The sequence below is a fragment of the Oncorhynchus keta genome, unplaced genomic scaffold (assembly GCF_023373465.1).
Source record: "Oncorhynchus keta strain PuntledgeMale-10-30-2019 unplaced genomic scaffold, Oket_V2 Un_contig_2035_pilon_pilon, whole genome shotgun sequence".
In the NCBI taxonomy this organism is placed as follows: Eukaryota; Metazoa; Chordata; class Actinopteri; order Salmoniformes; family Salmonidae; genus Oncorhynchus; species Oncorhynchus keta.
The window spans coordinates 30,001-42,058 of record NW_026281960.1 but is presented as its reverse complement, the minus strand read 5'-3'; the positions used below and the strand labels follow the sequence as shown (position 1 = coordinate 42,058).

The 12,058-nt window shown below is 48.5% G+C and overlaps 1 protein-coding gene and 1 long non-coding RNA gene across 5 annotated transcripts in view; both read left to right on the top strand.

Annotated features, from left to right (window-relative positions):
* LOC127920714 (alpha-ketoglutarate-dependent dioxygenase FTO-like) overlaps positions 1-12,058 on the top strand; it is a 151,945-nt gene that overhangs the window by 130,555 nt on the left and 9,332 nt on the right. The window lies entirely within an intron of this gene.
* On the top strand, positions 2,964-4,076 carry LOC127920716 (uncharacterized). Of its 4 annotated transcripts, XR_008107088.1 has the most exons (4): positions 3,266-3,341; positions 3,444-3,495; positions 3,584-3,935; positions 4,039-4,076. It is a non-coding gene; the product is annotated as an uncharacterized LOC127920716 (long non-coding RNA). The 4 variants fall into 4 exon arrangements; XR_008107090.1 differs by lacking the exons at positions 3,266-3,341; positions 3,444-3,495 and adding an exon at positions 2,964-2,987; XR_008107089.1 differs by lacking the exon at positions 3,444-3,495 and having other exon boundaries at positions 3,256-3,305.

Below are 12,058 nucleotides of genomic sequence, written 5' to 3'. Positions count from 1 at the left end.
GTCCTTTGTGTGCAGGCAGGTACCCTGGGTCCCAGTGAGTAAGACCACGACATGAGAAAGCCATTTGTAGCAGGAACATGCTCTGTGCTGTATGTACTAGGGAATCAGGCAGTCTGAACCCACAGGACACAGTATAAACAGTTGTGTGTGTCTATACTGTTACATTTCGGAACGTGGGTCCTGTTTTCTGTGTGCTCTTCCCCTCTCCCTGTGGACTGAAAACAGTGTCTACACCACACAGAGTTGATGAGGCTGTTGTTCTGCCGTGTGGGTGGGAGGCTGTAGTGGACTATACTGGGCAGTGAGGCAGAATCGATGGGGGGAGAGGAGACGGGTACAGTGGCCCCAGGAGGGGGCATGGGGTGGAGGTCCGGGGGGCTGGTGTGGAGATCCGGGGGGGGGGCAGGAAGCCAGAGGTAACCCCTGCAGCTCCCCTCCAGCACCATGCAGGACACACCTCTGCTCTCAGACAGCCCTATTGATTTGTCCAGCTGATAAAGTCTGTCTGCAGGTTAGCTGGTGTGTTAAATACCCCTCTTTTCACCTCCTAGCCTAGCGTGTGTTTGTGTGGGGCTGGAGTGGACTGAGGTGAGGACACAGACGGACACAGGCGCCATGCAGTGGTACCATTGATCAGGTGACTGACAGTGTTTGCTGGCTAACTCTCTCTTCTCTCGCTCTCTCTCGCTCTCTCTCTCTCTCTGTCCCTGTGCCCCCTCCTATGCCCACACCTGGCACCAGGTGCGTCTCAGCCATTAGGTGGCGCCGTTATCCTCACTGTCACCCTGTTAGAACCCAGCCCTACCTACAGTACCCTCCATGGCACAGTGCTCTATTGTCATATCCCCAGGCTACAGGAAGACATAAGTCACAGAGCCGTTAGCCTTTGACACAACAGCGTGTGACAGGTCTGTTCGCTGTGAGGAACTCACATGGGGCATAAATCAATCCAGGGCCTGAATCCGAGGATCCTGCAGAGCAGGATGTATGTCTATGTTAATTCAAGCTTAACGTAGATTAATTCACAAGAGCCTGGGATTGTCGTGGTGTGTTGGCACATGTGATCTGTGTATGTAGGGAACTGGGATAGAGAGAGATATATGGAGCCAACGTTACACCCCATGAGCTTAACACAAGGCAGTTCGTTCACGGTTCTGTGTGTGTGTGTGTGTGTGTGTGTGTGTGTGTGTGTGTGTGTGTGTGTGTGTGTGTGTGTGTGTGTGTGTGTGTGTGTGTGTGTGTGTGTGTGTGTGTGCTCATTTGTAATCTAATGACAGATGGGTGTAGTGTATGAACCCCCAGAAGCCACTGCCGCTGTGACACATTTTTGTCCCCAGTGTTAGTTGGTTCAGTCCCTGGAGTGTCTTTGAGTCAGAGTTGTCAAGGAGATATGCTACAGATGTCAATGTCTACTGGTGCTAGTGTACTGAGACCCCCAGAAGCCACTGCTGCTGTGACACATTTTTGTCCCCAATGTGTTTCACAGAAGGGGAAAAGTTGTGTATCTAAATAAAGGACATTTCCTTCTAAACGACTGAGGTATTGTAATCTGTTTTTTATTTTTATTAAAGCAATAACATTTTGTCATTGAGTCACCTGAGTGTTTAGTGTCTGAGTGGAGAACAGGTGTAGAGGTATGCTAAAACAATAAGACCCAGGGTGGAGAACAGGTGTGGAGGTATGCTAAAACAATAAGGCTCTGAGTGGAGAACAGGTGTGGAGGTATGCTAAAACAATAAGGCTCTGAGTGGAGAACAGGTGTGGAGGTATGCTAAAACAATAAGGCTCTGAGTGAAGAACAGGTGTGGAGGTATGCTAAAACAATAAGGCTCTGAGTGGAGAACAGGTGTGGAGGTATGCTTAAACAATAAGGCCCAGGGTGGAGAACAGGTGTGGAGGTATGCTAAAACAATAAGGCCCAGGGTGGAGAACAGGTGTGGAGGTATGCTTAAACAATAAGGCCCAGGGTGGAGAACAGGTGTGGAGGTATGCTTAAACAATAAGGCCCAGGGTGGAGAACAGGTGTGGAGGTATGCTAAAACAATAAGGCTCTGGGTGGAGAATAGGTATGGAGGCATGCTAAAACAATAAGGCTCTGGGTGGAGAACAGGTGTGGAGGTATGCTAAAACAATAAGGCTCTGGGTGGAGAACAGGTATGGAGGTATGCTAAAACAATAATGCTCTGGGTGGAGAACAGGTGTGGAGGTATGCTGAAACAAGGCTATGGGTGGAGAACAGGTGTAGAGGTATGCTAAAACAATAAGGCTCTGGGTGGAGAACAGGTGTGGAGGTATGCTGAAACAAGGCTATGGGTGGAGAACAGGTGTGGAGGTATGCTAAAACAATAAGGCTCTGGGTGGAGAACAGGTGGGAGATGCTGAAAACAAGGCTGGGAGATGTATGCTAAAACAATAAGGCTCTTGGTGGACAGGTGTGGAGGTATGCTAAAACAATAAGGCTCTGTGGAGGTATGCTGAAACAAGGCTATGGGTGGAGAACAGGTGTAGAGGTATGCTAAAACAATAAGGGGTGGAGAACTCTGAAAAAAGGCTATGGGTGGAGAACAGGTGTGGAGGTATGCTAAAACAATAAGGCTCTGGGTGGAGAACAGGTGTGGGTGGAGAACAGGTGTGGAGGTATGCTAAAACAATAAGGCTCTGGTGGAGAACAGGTGTGAGATGCTAAAACAAGGCTCTTGGTGGAGGGTATGGAGGTATGCTAAAACAATAAGGCTCTGGGTGGAGAACAGGTAAAATAAGAACAGGTGGAGGTATGCTAAAACAATAAGGCTCTGGGTGGAGAACAGGTATGGAGGTATGCTAAAACAATAAGGCTCTGGTGGAGAACAGGTGTAAGGTATGCTAAAACAATAAGGCTCTTGGTGGAGAACAGGTTGGAGGTATGTTTGGCTCTTGGTGGAGAACAGGTTAGATGCTACAGACATATATGCTAAAACAATGGCTCTTGGTGGAGAACAGGTATGGAGGTATGCTAAAACAATAAGGCTCTTGGTGGAGGATGGAGGTATGCTAAAACAATAAGGCTCTTGGTGGAGAACAGGTATGGACAGGCTCTGGGTGGAAACAGGTGCCCAATAAGGCTCTTGGTGGAGAACAAATGCTAAAACAATGGCTCTTGGTGGAGAACCTAAAACAATCTCTTGGTGGAGAACAGGTGCTAAAACAATAAGGCTCTTGGTGGAGTCTCCTCTCTATGGAGGTATGCTAAAACAATAAGGCTCTTGGTGGAGAACTATGGAGGTATGCTAAAACAATAAGGCTCTTGGTGGAGAACAGGTATGGAGGTATGCTAAAACAATAAGGCTCTGGGTGGAGAACAGGTGAGGTATGCTAAAACAATAAGAGAGGTACTAAAACAATAAGGCTCTTGGTGGAGAACTATGGAGGTATGCTAAAACAATAAGGCTCTTGGTGGAGAACAGGTATGGAGGTATGCTAAAACAATAAGGCTCTTGGTGGAGAACAGGTATGGAGGTATGCTAAAACAATAAGGCTCTGGGTGGAGAACAGGTGTAGAGGTATGCTAAAACAATAAGGCTCTTGGTGGAGAACGGGTATGGAGGTATGCTAAAACAATAAGGCTCTTGGTGGAGAACAGGTATGGAGGTATGCTAAAACAATAAGGCTCTTGGTGGAGAACAGGTATGGAGGTATGCTAAAACAATAAGGCTCTTGGTGGAGAACAGGTATGGAGGTATGCTAAAACAATAAGGCTCTTGGTGGAGAACAGGTATGGAGGTATGCTAAAACAATAAGGCTCTTGGTGGAGAACAGGTATGGAGGTATGCTAAAACAATAAGGCTCTTGGTGGAGAACAGGTATGGAGGTATGCTAAAACAATAAGGCTCTTGGTGGAGAACAGGTATGGAGGTATGCTAAAACAATAAGGCTCTTGGTGGAGAACAGGTATGGAGGTATGCGTATTCAAAACAATAAGGCTCTTGGTGGAGAACTATTATGCTAAAACAATAAGGCTGTCTAAAACAATAAGGCTCTTGGTGGAGAACAGGTATGGAGGTATGCTAAAACAATAAGGCTCTTGGTGGAGAACAGGTGTGGGTATGCTAAAACAATAAGGCTCTTGGTGGAGAACAGGCGGAGGTATGCAAAACAATAAGGCTCTTGGTGAGGTAGTCAGGCGGAATGAAAAAACAAAAAAGCTGAAGTTTCTGCTGGTGGCAGGTATGGAGGTATGCCAATCTCTTGGTGGAATCGGCCAATAAGGCTCTTGGCTGGGGGCTGGCTCTTGGTGGAGAACAGGTATGGAGGTATGCAGGCTCTTGGGAATGGACAGTGACATGTTGATGTTGTACTGAGAATGTTTCTTGGTGGAGATCCCCATGTATGGCCAGAGGTAGCTATCCCCTCCCCTTCCACTCCTCTCAAGCCCTCTTCCTCTCTCCAGGCTCTGGGTGGAGAACAGGTATGGAGGTATGCTAAAACTAAGGCTCTTAGTCTCTCCGCGACAGTATAGCAACTTCCCCCTCATTAAGTGAACTGGTTCTACAAAGCATCTTAGCATGTTTAGCCACTGTACAGACAGTGTGGTGGATTATGACCTACACCAATGTTTGCTAGCCTTTCCTTCAAAAGTACATCAACTGCATCTGTGTTTGCCCTTAGAGCCAGACATATGCAAAGCTGCCTCTCAGGATGAGAAATTATTAGCCACAGAATGTCCAGTTGAAACAAAATGGCCACCATCTAAAAGTGCTGGGCCTAAATATGGCTGACAACAGCTTCACTGAGAGCTGGGGACAAATATGTTTGGAGTGTGTGTGTGTGTGTTGTCTGGGCTCAGTCTGTTTATCTCAACCTCTGTTGGTTCAGACTCTCTCTCTCTGTTCTGATTTAACCAGAGGCAAAGCCTCCCAACTCATCAAATATTAAACAAGGCAAGGTTCTCAATGATTTTCTGTCTCTTCCTGTATTCATTCTTTCTTTCTGTCTCTCTCTCTTTGTCTCTGTCTCTCTCTCTCCTGCGGGGGGACAGCGGAAGTCAGGCGGAATGAATTTTCTAATGATGCCATCCTGGGGGCTGCAGGGGATTGCAGGGGGTGAATGGACAGTGACATGTTGATGTTGTACTGAGAATGTTTATCCCCATGTGGCTTCCCCTTCCACTCCACTCTCCTCTCCTAGCCCTCTTCCTCTCCCGCCTCTCCCAACCTCTCTTAGTTTCTCCGCCATCATCCTTTCCTCTCTTTCTTCAACCCCTCTCCTCTCTCCTCTCTGCGCCCCTATGCCCTGTATACCCACCATCAAAGCTGGGCCTAAATGCTCACTGAGAGCTGCAGCCAGAGGGCCTATGATGCTCCATCTGTACCCATCATCCGTCTGTGTGTCCGTGAGCCTGAGCTGTGTTTGTCCTGCTCCTCAGCTGCCTGATCCAGAGTTAGGCCTCACTGCTGGTGTCAGATGCCTTGCTAGGCTCTAGATAGAGTAAGGATCTGGATGAATGATGTTGTGGTAACAGTTACCCAGAGCTGCATTGGTCTGATTTTGGACCTGTTTCTCTGTGTGGCCAGCTGGGTGTCTATGAGTCTCAGTACTGGGTTATCCCCTCTCCTAATCACAGCTGACCTTGGATCAGTGGTTTAAGTTCAGAGTCAGGGCACATCCTCAGTGAAATAGGGAGTGGAGAGACAAGAGCAGGTGGACAGTTTTTGGCGGGGTTGAGAGAAAGGAGATGAATGAGAGACGTTATCCCTTACTCCTACAGTGTAATCCATCTCTGTTCTCTACTGGCGTATGGCTCTAGTCTTCATTTAGTTGCCATTGTTCTGATTGGGAAGTTAACGTTTGTTACTTTACCTTTAAGAGACCTTTAAAACAGGCCAGTGGTATTCTCAGAGAAGCCATACTTTACATATAGGAACATTAAACAGTCAGGTTATGTTTTAATATTGACATGGGCATTGCTTTGTTGGTGTAGTAGACAAAGGGCTGGGTGTACTGAAACACAATATGTTCTTTCTCTGATATCACTGGGCGTGAATATTCATTCTGTTAGACTACAGGTCAACCGCATGTTTGTATAGCTCTTTGTATTAGTTCTTGATCCACTGTGGCGTTTTGTACCTGTTTGAACACAAACAGTTTTCTCTTCTTCACACCCTTATAAACACATTATTAGACGTATTCATTTTCACACACTTTCTGACATACACACACTCACCCCCTCCGTTGCATTGCGTTTCCTAGGCTGCTGTGCTGTGCCGTGCGGTACACTCTTGCACCCTGCTCAGTGCTGAAAGCCTCAGGGCCTGGCCTACCTTCCTGCTCCTCTAAACAAATTGCTCTCTTTCTGTTTCAGTCTTTTCACGGCAGCGTTTTAAATGCCGTGCCCTTTAATTACAGTATTTACTTAATAGGGTGAAACAAAACCCATGTTCACACAGCAGGAGGACCAGGTGACTCAGAAGGCTAAACACCTGGCAACAACACACTCCTCTGACACACACCCACACACACCCACACACACCCACACTTAACAAAACACAGTGTTCTCTGGCTGGGAGAAAGTACTGGAGACCTATGGGACATTTTCCACTTTGTTTACAGAAGCCACTCATGTCTATGGGAAAATGCTTCTTGTAAGTTAAAACATTTTAATTTGACAATCTTTAAAGTGGGTTAACAGATGGAAAGGAAATAAACATTCAATGTATTTTATTCCTCCCTTCAGTAGTATACTATTACATTGGTCAGGGAAGACTGCTAAGTGTCTTTTCTCTTGTCTCTTCTTCTCTCTTCCTCTCCTCCTTTTCCATGCAACATTCCATCTTATATTTCTTTCCAATACACTGCTAGATTACCCCAGCATTATGTTAATGACACGTTTGACTTTGTCTGGGTCTTTAAATGGCTCTGTGGTTTCACATTGTTTGAGGGTGTTTCCCTAATCTCTCTGGTTCTGCACTTTAAATTTACATCTCCTTTTAAAAGCTACATATGAAGATGTGCCGATGAGGGAGGAGCCTCACTGACATCATTCAGTGAGGTCACACAGGAAGTGATGTCTCAATGCGAACCTTTAACTGTAGCAGTACAAGAAGATGTGACATGTTGATTTGTGGTGTCTCTTCCTCTAATCTCTTTTCTCTCTCTTTTCAAACCAGGTTAATGTACTCCACCTATCTGAAACCTAATATCTATTGTACAACAGTTTAAAGCTCCTGTCCCACAGTTGAACACCATAAAGGCCTCAGATATTTAACACTACATCCCCTTTAGCTAGCAGAATGGCTTGTAACAGGCAATCTGAGGCACAATACCTATAATTAGCCAACCCAGGTTGACCCTGCCATTGTCACCTGCAGACAGGTGGGAATTGTGCGAGTCTCCGGTGACCTTATCATGTGACCAGGGTCAGGTGTCAGTCGGGGGAGAGACTGTATAGCTGTCGAGGCATGCCTCATCCATCATCTTCTCTTATTGCTCTCTCTCTCTCTCTACATGATGCCCAGAAGGCGCTAGCAGGGTGGGGAGCCAGGGTTGAACTTGAGGGGGGTGGAGGGTGGAAGAGAGGTGGTGGTGGTGGTGGAATGATCATTTTACAGGAACGTTCACGGAACAACAAGTTTTCACAGCAACAGTGCGCCGTTCCACCACAAATAAAGAGTTACGGCTCCCAGCCCCACAGTAACCCTCTTCCTGATCCCAGAACAGATTTATGGCCTTCAACCGCTGGGCTGTGAAAAACTGCAAACACTGACAGGCTCGTAACCTCTTTACCCTCTCCATCAAGACTCTTATTGCTCAGTTTTCTCTCCTGGGCTGTGTAAATAAACACAGTCACTGTGAAAACTCACATTTCTCTTTAAACCAACTCTAATTAGTTTTCCCTCACTATATCAAAATGCTTCACTCTGGTATTTGGCCTCATGTATGGAATAATATTGCATTATGGGGGCTGTGTTGGCATGTTGAGGCATTGGTCCCTGTTGAGTCTTTGCCACCGTGTCTTCATGGCTGTCGTCGTTATGGCTCGAAATGGCCGGAGTAAAAGTTTGTTTACAGTTTGAGGTGTCCGACCTGAACCAGCTGCATTAGTCGAAGCTATGGAGCTCTCACAGGTGGCTTAGAGGCCCTCTTCATCCCTCTTGGAACACACACCCACACACAGCCTTAGGGGATGACCCATGACCCGCCCCTGTGGGAAGAACACACGGCCAGAAGCAGTGGCCAGAACCTCTATCTCTTTGTCTTTACAGCCTGATTGCATTTGAACAAACGTTGTCTGCTTGTAAATGTTGGCATTAGGCTGCATTCCATCCCATAGCCCAATGTAAGAGAGGAGAGTTGTAGCAGAGTAGGGCTGCGGTGTTGGGTAATTTGTCACGCTGTTAAACGACTAATGGATGTCCACCTGGTTTGAGAGCAACAGCAGCAGTTTGCCTGGCTCCTCCTTTGCAAGTCCAGACTGCAATTGTGTTTTATGGCCCCAATTATAAAGGATATTTAGCGACTACCTTGCTGCTTGGGTGTTTTGCATCTGGTTGGTGGAGGCTCCAGACACTCAACAACCCACCTAGCCAGCCCACATCAAACAACCTCGGTGTGAGACTTGGTGTGCTCTGCTCTGATGAGCCCTGCTTTTATCAATGCCTCATTCACCTAGTTATTGAATCATGCAGCACAGGAGTATTGCGGAGAGCAGAAGTGCACATGGTGTGGTTGTACGTGCTGCAGCCCAGACCTACAGGTCCTGTGTTCCCACTGCTGTTATGTAGGAGTCCTGCAGGCTCTAATAAAGTCAAATAATAAAGTATCCTATTTGTTTCATGTGGTTTAATGAGCAGACACACATCAGACTGTAGCTGTATGGAAGGGGACCTCACAGGGTCTGAGTCTGGCTGTGGTGGGGTGGCGGGGCGTCCCACCCAAAGGTAGCTCACTCATTGTTACTAGCAGCACCACCCTGGGGGGGGGTTGTGTGTGTGTGTGTGTGTGTGTGTGTGTGTGTGTGTGTGTGTCCTGCTCCCGACCAAAAGGCATTTGCGTGTTTTCCACAGCCATTAATTAGAGGGATCAGATGTTAGTTTTATTAGCAGGGGCTCTTTAAAAGGAGTCAAAATGAAAGGAACATATGTCACGCATTTGATGCCCCGCCCGCTCCCCCTATTCCTCTCCTCCACAGTCACCCACCTCATACACTCACGAAGGGCACAGTCAGCACAGTCTGTCTGCAGACAATAGTGGTCAGTGGATTGATCCTGAGGAAGCTATTGGGACGTTGCCCTACCCACGCTCTGCTGTACCTACCACTGTGGGGCTTGACCCCAGGAGACCTGTGGGCAAATTAAAGAGCACAGGCTCCATACCACGCAGCCTCACTGAACCTTACAGTATAGTACATGACTCCACACAGTTACCCCTGAACCTTACAGTATAGTACATGACTCCACATAGTTACCCCTGAACCTTACAGTATAGTATATGACTCCACACAGTTACCCCTGAACCTTACAGTATAGTACATGACTCCACATAGTTACATTTACATTTACATGACATTTAAATCATTTAGCAGACGCTCTTATCCAGAGTGACTTACAAATTGGTGCATACACCTTATGACATCCAGTGGAACAGCCACTTGCATCTAAAACTTTTTTTTTTGGGGGGGAAGAAGGGGGGGTGAGAAGGATTACTTACCCTTACTTACCCTATCCTAGGTATTCCTTGAAGAGGTGGGGTTTCAGGTGTCTCCGGAAGGTGGTGATTGACTCCGCTGTCCTGGCGTCGTGAGGGAGTTTGTTCCACCATTGGGGGCCAGAGCAGCGAACAGTTTTGACTGGGCTGAGCGGGAACTGTACTTCCTCAGTGGTAGGGAGGCGAGCAGGCCAGAGGTGGATGAACGCAGTGCCCTTGTTTGGGTGTAGGGCCTGATCAGAGCCTGGAGGTACTGAGGTGCTGTTCCCCTCACAGCTCCGTAGGCAAGCACCATGGTCTTGTAGCGGATGCGAGCTTCAACTGGAAGCCAGTGGAGAGAGCGGAGGAGCGGGGTGACGTGAGAGAACTTGGGAAGGTTGAACACCAGACGGGCTGCGGCGTTCTGGATGAGTTGTAGGGGTTTAATGGCACAGGCAGGGAGCCCAGCCAACAGCGAGTTGCAGTAATCAAGACGGGGAGATGACAAGTGCCTGGATTAGGACCTGCGCCGCTTCCTGTGTGAGGCAGGGTCGTACTCTGCGGATGTTGTAGAGCATGAACCTACAGGAACGGGACACCGCCTTGATGTTAGTTGAGAACGTCAGGGTGTTGTCCAGGATCACGCCAAGGTTCTTAGCGCTCTGGGAGGAGGACACAATGGAGTTGTCAACCGTGATGGCGAGATCATGGAACGGGCAGTCCTTCCCGGGAGGAAGAGGAGCTCCGTCTTGCTGAGGTTCAGCTTGAGGTGGTGATCCGTCATCCACACTGATATGTCTGCCAGACATGCAGAGATGCGATTCGCCACCTGGTCATCAGAAGGGGAAAGGAGAAGATTAATTGTGTGTCGTCTGCATAGCAATGATAGGAGAGACCATGTGAGGTTATGACAGAGCCAAGTGACTTGGTGTATAGCGAGAATAAGAGAGAGCCTAGAACAGAGCCCTGGGGACACCAGTGGTGAGAGCGCGTGGTGAGGAGACAGATTCTCGCCACGCCACCTGGTAGGAGCGACCTGTCAGGTAGGACGCAATCCAAGCGTGGGCCGCGCCGGAGATGCCCAACTCGGAGAGGGTGGAGAGGAGGATCTGATGGTTCACAGTATCGAAGGCAGCCGATAGGTCTAGAAGGATGAGAGCAGAGGAGAGAGAGTTAGCTTTAGCAGTGCGGAGCGCCTCCGTGATACAGAGAAGAGCAGTCTCAGTTGAATGACTAGTCTTGAAACCTGACTGATTTGGATCAAGAAGGTCATTCTGAGAGAGATAGCGGTAGAGCTGGCCAAGGACGGCACGCTCAAGAGTTTTGGAGAGAAAAGAGAGAAGGGATACTGGTCTGTAGTTGTTGACATCGGAGGGATCGAGTGTAGTTTTTTTTTAGAAGGGGTGCAACTCTCGCTCTCTTGAAGACGGGAGGGACGTAGCCAGCGGTCAGGGATGAGTTGATGAGCGAGGTGAGGTAAGGGAGAAGGTCTCCGGAAATGGTCTGGAGAAGAGAGGAGGATAGGGTCAAGCGGGCAGGTTGTTGGGCGGCCGGCCGTCACAAGACGCGAGATTTCATCTGGAGAGAGAGGGGAGAAAGAGGTCAGAGCATAGGGTAGGGCAGTGTGAGCAGAAGCAGCGGTGTCGTTTGACTTAGCAAACGAGGATCGGATGTCGTCGACCTTCTTTTCAAAATGGTTGACGAAGTCATCTGCAGAGAGGGGAGGAGGGGGGATTCAGGAGGGAGGAGAAGGTGGCAAAGAGCTTCCTAGGGTTAGAGGCAGATGCTTGGAATTTAGAATGGTAGAAAGTAGCTTTAGCAGCAAGACAGAGGAGGAAAATGTAGAGAGGAGGGAGTGAAAGGATGCCAGGTCCGCAGGGAGGCGAGTTTTCCTCCATTTCCGCTCGGCTGCCCGGAGCCCTGTTCTGTGAGCTCGCAAGGAGTCGTCGAGCCACGGAGGCGGGAGGGGAGGACCGAGCCGGCCTGGAGGATAGGGGACATAGGGAGTCAAAGGATGCAGTAAGGGAGGAGAGGAGGGTTGAGGAGGCAGAATCAGGAGATAGGTTGGAGAAAGTTTGAGCAGAGGGAAGAGATGATAGGATGGAAGAGGAGAGAGTAGCGGGGAGAGAGAGCGAAGGTTGGGACGGCGCGATACCATCCGAGTAGGGGCAGTGTGGGAAGTGTTGGATGAGAGCGAGAGGGAAAAGGATACAAGGTAGTGGTCGGAGACTTGGAGGGGAGTTGCAATGAGGTTAGTGGAAGAACAGCATCTAGTAAAGATGAGGTCAAGCGTATTGCCTGCCTTGTGAGTAGGGGGAAGGTGAGAGGGTGAGGTCAAAAGAGGAGAGGAGTGGAAAGAAGTAGGAGAGAGGAATGAGTCAAAGGTAGACGTGGGGAGGTT